The following is an 8,832-nucleotide window of genomic DNA, read 5'->3' on the forward strand; positions in this document are numbered from 1 at the left end:
CTTATAACTTTTACCACAATGGGACTGCAGTACACTATTTGTCAAGAATTCAGGGTTTTCACATGACAGCTATGGTTCAAGGAATTAACTCAAGATGCAAGCAAAAACCATTAAGAAACTTAAGTGTCTGATATTGTTTAATGCTGTAAATATAAATGTTTAAACAAGCATTTTAAGAATCAAGAGATGGGAAAACATGTCACAGGGTGTGTACTCCCCATGAAGATGATGGGGTGTTGAAACAATCAGTTTTAGCCATTATTGGTGTGATTTCTATATTCTGGTGAATTTTACATAACACATTACCGCAGCAGTTGTTGGGCAGTTGATGAAAGCAAATACCCTTTAAAGAAAGGAGGGAAAAACCCCCAAAATGTTTTAAGCACTTCCGGTCAGGAGTAAAGCTGCTAAAACAGTGGTTCTGACTCAAGTCTCTTCCTTTCGCACCTGGCAATAATGACAAATGGATCCCCTGAATCACCCATTGTGGCGTAGGAAGAAGAAAAGCAGCGTACAAAAGAAAATGTCTTTGTCACGCAGCCTCACACCTGAGAAAGGAAATCTTGCTGCTTGAATTATTCTATTTTTCTGTCATCCAGCAGTGAGCAGTTCCCTAAACTATGGGTATTCAAAGCCTTTTTGAAACGCGAGATTGAAAGCAAGCCACAAAAGGGAAAGTGATAAAAAAATATTTGCCCGCATAATTGACCAGAGATGTGTAACCTTCATGACGCTGCAGATGTTTGTATCGTAGCTTTACCAGTCAGACTCTGTCTTTGTCCCTCACAATCTCTCTGGGTGACTAATCAGAAATCTACCGGAAGCAAACATTTCACACGTCCTTACTCCATCTAATAATTAGTCTTTCTGTCAGACATGCACAGCTCTGTGTGACATTTCACACATTTCAAATGCCAAGGCTTAGGATCTGAAGACTAGACGGAACATCTTTTAATTTATTCCTTCCTGTTGATCAACCCCTCCACTACTTCACGAAATGGTAGCCATGCTAGCAGCATGTCTATCTATCGGTTGGTCGATCACTTTGATCCATACTTAAATCTCGTAACAACTATAGGATGGATTGCCATGAAATAATGTTCAGACATTCATGGTTTCCAGAGAATAAAACCTTTCCTCTAGTGCCATGATCATGTTAAACTTTTAATCTGTCCAATACTTTGGTTTGTGAAAAAATACCTGCAAAACGAATATCATTTCCATCAGCCTACGGCCGCCGCCATCTTAGCTTTTTGCAAACAATCAATGGAAGTAGCCATATTTGAACTGAGGAGTGACACCATTTATGGCTCTGGTAGCAGCAGGAACCTCTCAATCACAGTAAGCCCGCCTTAAAGCATACTACATTTTATGGTCTATTTTACTATAAATGGCGCCATAATTCAGTTAATGAACATCACTGTGTTGAACAACACTTGAAACTAGCAATTGAGACCAAAAACTCATCTTTGCAATGTAACGACGAGTATATGCTTATAAGATATGCTTATAAGATCAGTGTTTATAATATTAGTAATGGATGTCATCCACAGAAAGAATTGATTTACCATTCAGCCCATTTGTACAATTTGAAATCTAAAAATATAAACAAACCCTATTTTACTTAATTAATTCAACAAGGACAGCACACAGTAATTCAATAAATCTGATGTAAATGTTTCAAATTTTCATCTGCAACCCCTGAGATGTTATGTATTTCAAGAAACTGTCACTCTGTTTCGTCCTTATGTTTGTAATTTACAGACTAATAACATCAACTGTCCATTATCACACAACAAGTAGAGCTTCTGTCTGGTAGATTTATTGGATACTAATTTTAGTGTCAAATCCTCTGCATCTGTGTCCCAGCGTCCCCCCTCTGATCCCTCATCTTCATTATTATGGTTTACACAACAAAGCCATTATGACTTACACAAGAAGAAGGCTTACAAAACTGCTAAAAAAGGTTCAGGGATGTCATAATACCCCTGGTATACGTGGCGATCCAAATGTATTGTACCCAGGTTTAAATAAATATCCCCCGTGTTAGTCATTGCTGTTGCGTCTGCCTCCATGATTATCTCAGGCTGTCAGATTTAATTTTACGGCTTCTTCATTAATCTTTCTCACCATTTCTCACATTGTGTTTTGCACAGATGGCCTTCATTTAAACACCTGTGTAAACCAGTTTACCAGGTTAGAATCTCTCTATATAAGAGACTCAAAAATCAATAAATCGTGACATAAAATTAAAAAAAATGTTTTTTTGTCATCAAATGTGCCTTAAGAAACCATTCAACTTTTGGGATGTTCCGAATCTGACTGAAAATTATATTTTTGGTTTGTTTTGTATTTAGTCTGTTTAGGTTTCACAGTGAACAAATTAAGGTGGACCGAATAGGAAAAATAATAATTCTGAAGGGGTGTACGAAGGGGCTAATATATATTTTTCGTCCTGAGAGACACTTTCATTCAGGGAAGTGTAGACTTTGAAATATTGCTATCAAAAAGCTTTTCTTCCCTTCCTGCAATTTGGTCAGATTATGTTCTCACTGCAACCAAGCTGCACTAGGGTCTGCTTGGAAGCAGTCTGAGACCACTTCTCGGAGCTGATCTCAGACCATTTGTTTTGGTCCGCATCAAAGTATGACTACTGCTTTCAGAACTGCCCCAAACAAACCGCACCAGAATTCATTTTAAATGGAATAAATGTTGGCTTGTGAAAGCACCAAAGGTAAAAGCCAACATTGGAGTAATTGACTGCTGCTCGGATTTTAGCTCGGCAGGTGAGAAGGTCTTACACTGGACACAGATTTAAAATTTGTTTACTACTTCGATATCACAACTCATGTTTATGATGCAGTCTGTCATGTTTATTTAGTTAGCACCTTTGATTTTGCCATGACAGTAAGTCACTCTTCAAGGGTTGTGATTATTTCAAGTGGAAGTTAATTTAGGCTACATCTGACCCGTGTAGTGGCCTATTATTCTGAAATCACAATAGGCCAAAATCTTCTTTTTCTCAAATAGAAGAAGTTAGCCTTCAGTCTGTCAGAAATCTCCTTGGCTAGGTTGAGGAAAAGATCATACTATTTCTGGCTTGGCCCTGAAGGCAAAAAATATTTATATATAATAAGTTATTCTGCATAATAAGCCATGTTTTTATGTTTGCCGCAGGGACAGTGTGCATTTTTTAGAGCAATGTGTGCATGTTTTCGGTATAATGGGCCATCGGAACAATGGCATTACACTGCTGTAGGCTACCTAGATGTTTTTCCTCTTGGCTTTAATTTGAGATGCATCTCTTTTATTGGTGGCGTGACTGTTAAATGTTAAAGTAAAACGCCCATTCATTGTTATATTGTTTTGTTTGGTCTTGACTGTATTATCCCTATAATGGCTAATCCACACTGTAAATGGTTTTTAAAGAAAAGATAAAAAAGAAAATAGAAGAACATTTCAAATTGCCTAAATAAATATCCTATGATTACAATGGAATTGTTTCTTTATTGATGTTCGGCAACATACTCAGAACCTCTATGTTATTACCTGTGTTTTGAGATTAGAGTAGATGTCTTCCACTTGGAGCTGGCGTTGTCAATCTTGATTTGTGCCAAAAGACTAGCTTGTGGCTTCACTACGGCGACCAGACATCCCAGACAATTAGCTAGCTAGCAAGCTAACTAAACTTGTAGCCTATTTAACGTTGGACAATTTCAAGTTTGGTACAACTAGTCTTCACGTTTACAAAATGCAGGCACAAGCTGTTCTGGCTGAAGTTTACTCAATGTAGCTGCATAATTTCAGTTTTAGGGTTTTGGGGAATGACAGCACAGAATCTTCGGGTTTGGAGGGATGTTTGCTATACACATTGTTAAGCAGATGGGACAAACACCGTCCATGCCTGCCTCCAAAGATCAGGGCAGAGATGACTTTAGAGGGCAGAGGATGAGAGAGGGAGAAATAGAAGTGCAGAAGCGCATCTCCTGCCATATTTGCGCTTAGTTTGGATGGAGGACTAGCCCAGATGGATTATATGTTTAGCAGAGACACCCGTGTTACAGCTCTCTTCATCCCCTCCGTCTCACGTGGCCTGCCACAGAATCATGTGTGCTAACCCACGTGCTTGCCATGTGATATTGACAAGTAACCTCCCCAATCAGTCTAGCGTGTCATGGACTGTACATTAGACAATCTGGATTAAGGGCATTCTGTGTCAGTAGGGGCACAATGTCATGTTGTGACGTGGTGAGAAGATGGAAGAACCATTTATCAAAGTGTCGCATGAAGCAGTAGGCCCCACTTGAGTAATACAAGTGAGCGTGCCCACACTGTGTTTGATCACTGTTCGATCAAGGGGTGAGAAGACTGGACGGCTTCCAATTCAACACCAGCAGGTCGTCAGTCTAGGCTTATTAATCATAAGGTACGGCATGCATGGTTACCTGATGTTTCCTCAATGTTTCTATTTATCTTGAAAATAAAACAGCACCGCAATGTTCAAATGTTGTCAGAATCTTTAGACTTTCCACTACTAAGTCCTTAACCTTGTGAGATCTTAAGTGACTCAAGCAGAATGCAAACCCACTGACGTTACCTGCCTCTCACTGTGCGTATATGGTGGATCCATGTGTCTGTCTACACTTTGAGTGAAACTAATTGATGCTCAAGAAATAACCAAGGACCTACCCATCACGTTATAAACACTGTATTTCTCAATCTGTTGACATTGGAGAGGATTGAAAAATGGGGAGGAAGTGTTCAGTTGCTAACGTTGTAGATGTGGTTTGGCAAAGCAGGGATGAGGATGACAGAGCTTCAAAGTCTGAAAGGCTTTGATTCCTTTGATAAAGAGAGCCTTCTTTACATGAACTATGTAGTAATGAGTGTGCTATTTTTTTATTATTATAATGCTTAACAAAGTGGATTCACAGTTGCCAGGGCCCATTGAAAGAAGTGCAGCATCTCCCCAGCTGCCACCACCTTCTTCTCTCTGCCTGCTACCAGGTCAAGATCAGCCTCAGCACAAACACCTCCACCACAGCCATCACCACCACCGCCCGGTCAGCACAGAGGTCGTGAGCCCATCAGCAGTACCTCCCTGTAACTCACAAGCGCCCCCTCCTACACAGCCACGTCAGCCTTGTTGCGCACTGTACATATATGATGAAGCTTGATATGTAGTATGAAGTTGTTATTCAGTCCCATTTGAGTTCCTCTATGGTGAAAGAAGATAAAATGCAATATTTTAGACATATACATTTATCTAGTATTTAATCATGGATTACACTCCTTTTTGAACCTAAGACTTTGGTAAATGTATTTTAAGCACCAAAACAAAATGTGACACATCAGTAACGGTGTGTTTTAACAAGATTTGAAGTATTTTTAAACAATTTGACTTTCGAGCTTTAGGACCAAATTATTCTAGCGAGATTAGTCCGCAAATTTTCATATAAAACACATGGATATGATTTATGTGAATTTAAAAAAGATATATAAAAATCAGAAAAAGCCGTTAGACCCCTGGGCCTGTATTCATAAAGTTTTCTAGTACATAGAGTAGCTCCCAGTGAAGAATTTCAAAGGAAATTCTTGGAATTTGGACATTTCTAAAAGTCCGAATTCTCTGTCTCCTAAAGTTAAGACAGGGTAAGAATTAATCACAAAGCAGCTTAGCTTTAGAGAGCGCCTATGGTAGGAGTAGGGAGGTGGATCTTTAAGAGGTATAAGAGTTTCTTAAGCATTTTTAGGAGGGTATTCTCAGACTGTTTGTGAATACGGGACCGGAGGGTCGAAATCAATATTAATTAAATCACCCAAACTGTCTGGAAATAGAAAGTATTGGTGACACAGTGACATTTTCTCCCTGGATCCTGATTCATTGGGCAGGTACAGGAAAATCACATCACATTCGATTAGTCTGCATCAAGCCGACTTTTCTGTATTTCAGTAATTTTACCTGAAAAATTATATTAGGTGAATGTGGAATATGTGCAGAGGTGGCTTTGTCACTCCCCACAAAGAAACACCAAACACAGGCTCAACTTAGCCTACTTTCAAGGTCCAATTGTCTAGAGAGCACTTCAGGATGATTCTTCAGCAGCTTGACAGTTTGATTACCAGGGCCTGCTGTCAACATATCAAAGTGTGCTTGAGCAAGACACGGAACCCCAAATTGCACCTGATGGCTGGATCAGTGCCTTGCTTTTGAAGCTTGCTGCCATAGCTGTTTGTGTGTGTGAAAATATTTAAATGAGAGTCAAAATTTGAAGGGATTTGGATAAAAAGTATTGTATGAATGCATTCCATTGAACTAATTCCCCTAAACTGCTGCCAGCCATGTGGAATGTGTTACATTTAATCGAATTGTATGTGAATATTCTTGAAATAAAAGTCATGACTGAAGAAAATGATCATGAACTGAACATGAACTCCATCAAAAACAAGTTGGACCACATAGAAAGCCAATAGGTTGATGTAATATTTTCTCTTCACGGGGTGCTCAGTGTGAGTGTTATCCAAAAAGTTTCACTAAAAATAAATCACAAAAAGGACAGGACCTTTAGAGTTACAGAAGCATATCCTCATATAAAGTTATTTTAAGTGAAAAATCCCCGCTGTCATGACTGACCTTAACTATATATAGAAAAGGAAGTTGTCTGAAGTCCTGGAATGCCCCTTTGCTTAACAACATCTTAGAAACTGGAGTAGACCTGAACAGTTGGGAAATTAATAAAATTATTGTTTAATCTTTTTTTTTCCAATAGCTGAATAAAATGAAATTATCCCACTAGCATCTAGCAAAAATAGGCCCTTTGGCAGCAAACATGTTGGCTGAATGAACAGGTTTGTGTGGGAGCTACAATAGAACATTCTACAGACTGCGATCACACGGTCACCGAACTGAAACAGTTCTTCCAAAGATAAAACATTCTGTGTTTTCATTTGTTCAATTCATGGAAGTGAAGACCATGAAGCAAACCTCACCAAATAAGAGGGAATGTTTGATGTTACAATGGAGCCGAGTGTAGTTAAAGCTTACTCTTATGCATAACACATTTGTATTTAATGTAACAATTAAGTACTAAGTACTTTGAAGGACTTACAGTATAAGCACTATCAGCTCTTTTATTTTATCCCTTTTTAAATAATATTAAAAAGGTAAATCAAAAAGAAAGTTAAATGTTTTATATGTATGCAAACATAAAAAAATTGAAAATAAACCAAATTGAACTGATCATGTCATTTTTGTAAAATTTACCACTACCTAAAAACTTTCATTCATTGCTGTTAGAGGGTAAAATAATCATACCTAACCTGGGTGTCACTTGTTTTACCCACACTTCTGTTAACCTACTGTAAAGTTGTGATGACTCATCTCAACCTGAAGTTCTTATTTTGTGCATATATACTAACCATTATCACGCTGCAGATGACCTGTATGGCTCATGAGGATTTTAACTTTAATTTTATGTGCTAGGGTGCGTAAACCTGTGCGTCAGCCAAAGTATTAAGAAACTCATTAATTCCGTCGATCTTTAGTACTTCAGCCTCTCGTTCAATAAATCCATCCCAAGTGATCTGTTTGATGCTTTCATTTCTCTCAGAGGTGAAGGAATGATGACTATGCGACCTAAGGGAAATGCGTGGCTGTTTATTTGCTGAACAGCTGATAGTGAGTTACTAGGTGGATGATTATATGAACCTGCTTCCTTAATTCGCAGCCTTTTTTAGATTTACGATTTATGAAAGCTTGAACTCACATGAACAACCATTTTAAACTCAAAATAGAACTAACCATTTCCTTGAAAGAATAATCGTTACTCCTCCTAGACTCCAAATTCAATCCTAATCTTAACCTCAGTCTGACAGCACTGAAAGAGCAGTGTTTTTTAAATTTCAGGTAACTCGACATTAAATCAGTTCTAAGAATTGATTCTCACCGGAAGGCACATTATCCAAATAGGCCTTTTTCACAGAAGACATTTTGAACTGTCACAGCAGGAAAAGCACAAGTGTGAATAATGAAATTAATGATGGCTGAACATCCTTTGGCCTCTTCAGTTTTGGGATGGGCATGCGAGCTCCGTGTCACACCGTGTCATGGCTCACTGTGACATTTATATAGAACACAGAACGATTGTTATTGGTATGAGTCACAGTTGAACTTTTCCAACTATGAAAAGTCAAAATCTCTGCTCTTTCCCTTGTTTATATGACTTGTCTTAAAGGGCCAGCTCGCCCCCAAAATCACAAACATCACTTATAACTAGTTGTACCTAATTCCAGCATCCCATAATATGCAGTAGATGTTGTTTGGAATTGGGAAACTTTTTAAAGCAATCATGAACAATGCCAAAATGAAAGAACCAGTCTCCAACAATAGATGAGTAGTTTTAGTTACAGTACAATTTTTCGAAAAAGACTGAAAAGAAAACATTTTCAGCTGAAGTCAATTAAAAAAAGACTAAGACTCTACTGACATGCTCACAGCGACAGGTTTAACACGCTGCTGACGTTGTGGGTATAATATTAATAAATTGCCCGATCTTAATTTAGCATTTGCTATTTAGCACTAGACACAAAGTGCAGGTGCATTTTTTACCTTATGACAGCTGAAGATGAAGGGGTCACCAAAGTGATTAAAATCCGTCCTTATGGAAATATACATATCTGTACAAAATGTCATTGCAATCCATCCAATGGTTGTTGAGACATTTCAGTGTGGACCAAAGTGGTAAGTGTCTATGTCTATGAGAAACAATTTCAAAGTTATGAAAGGGGGCGTGGCTTAAATACAAGGGATAGGGCTAACTTACACCACTGAAG

Source organism: Anoplopoma fimbria, chromosome 8 (assembly GCF_027596085.1).
Source record: "Anoplopoma fimbria isolate UVic2021 breed Golden Eagle Sablefish chromosome 8, Afim_UVic_2022, whole genome shotgun sequence".
Lineage (NCBI taxonomy): Eukaryota > Metazoa > Chordata > Actinopteri > Perciformes > Anoplopomatidae > Anoplopoma > Anoplopoma fimbria.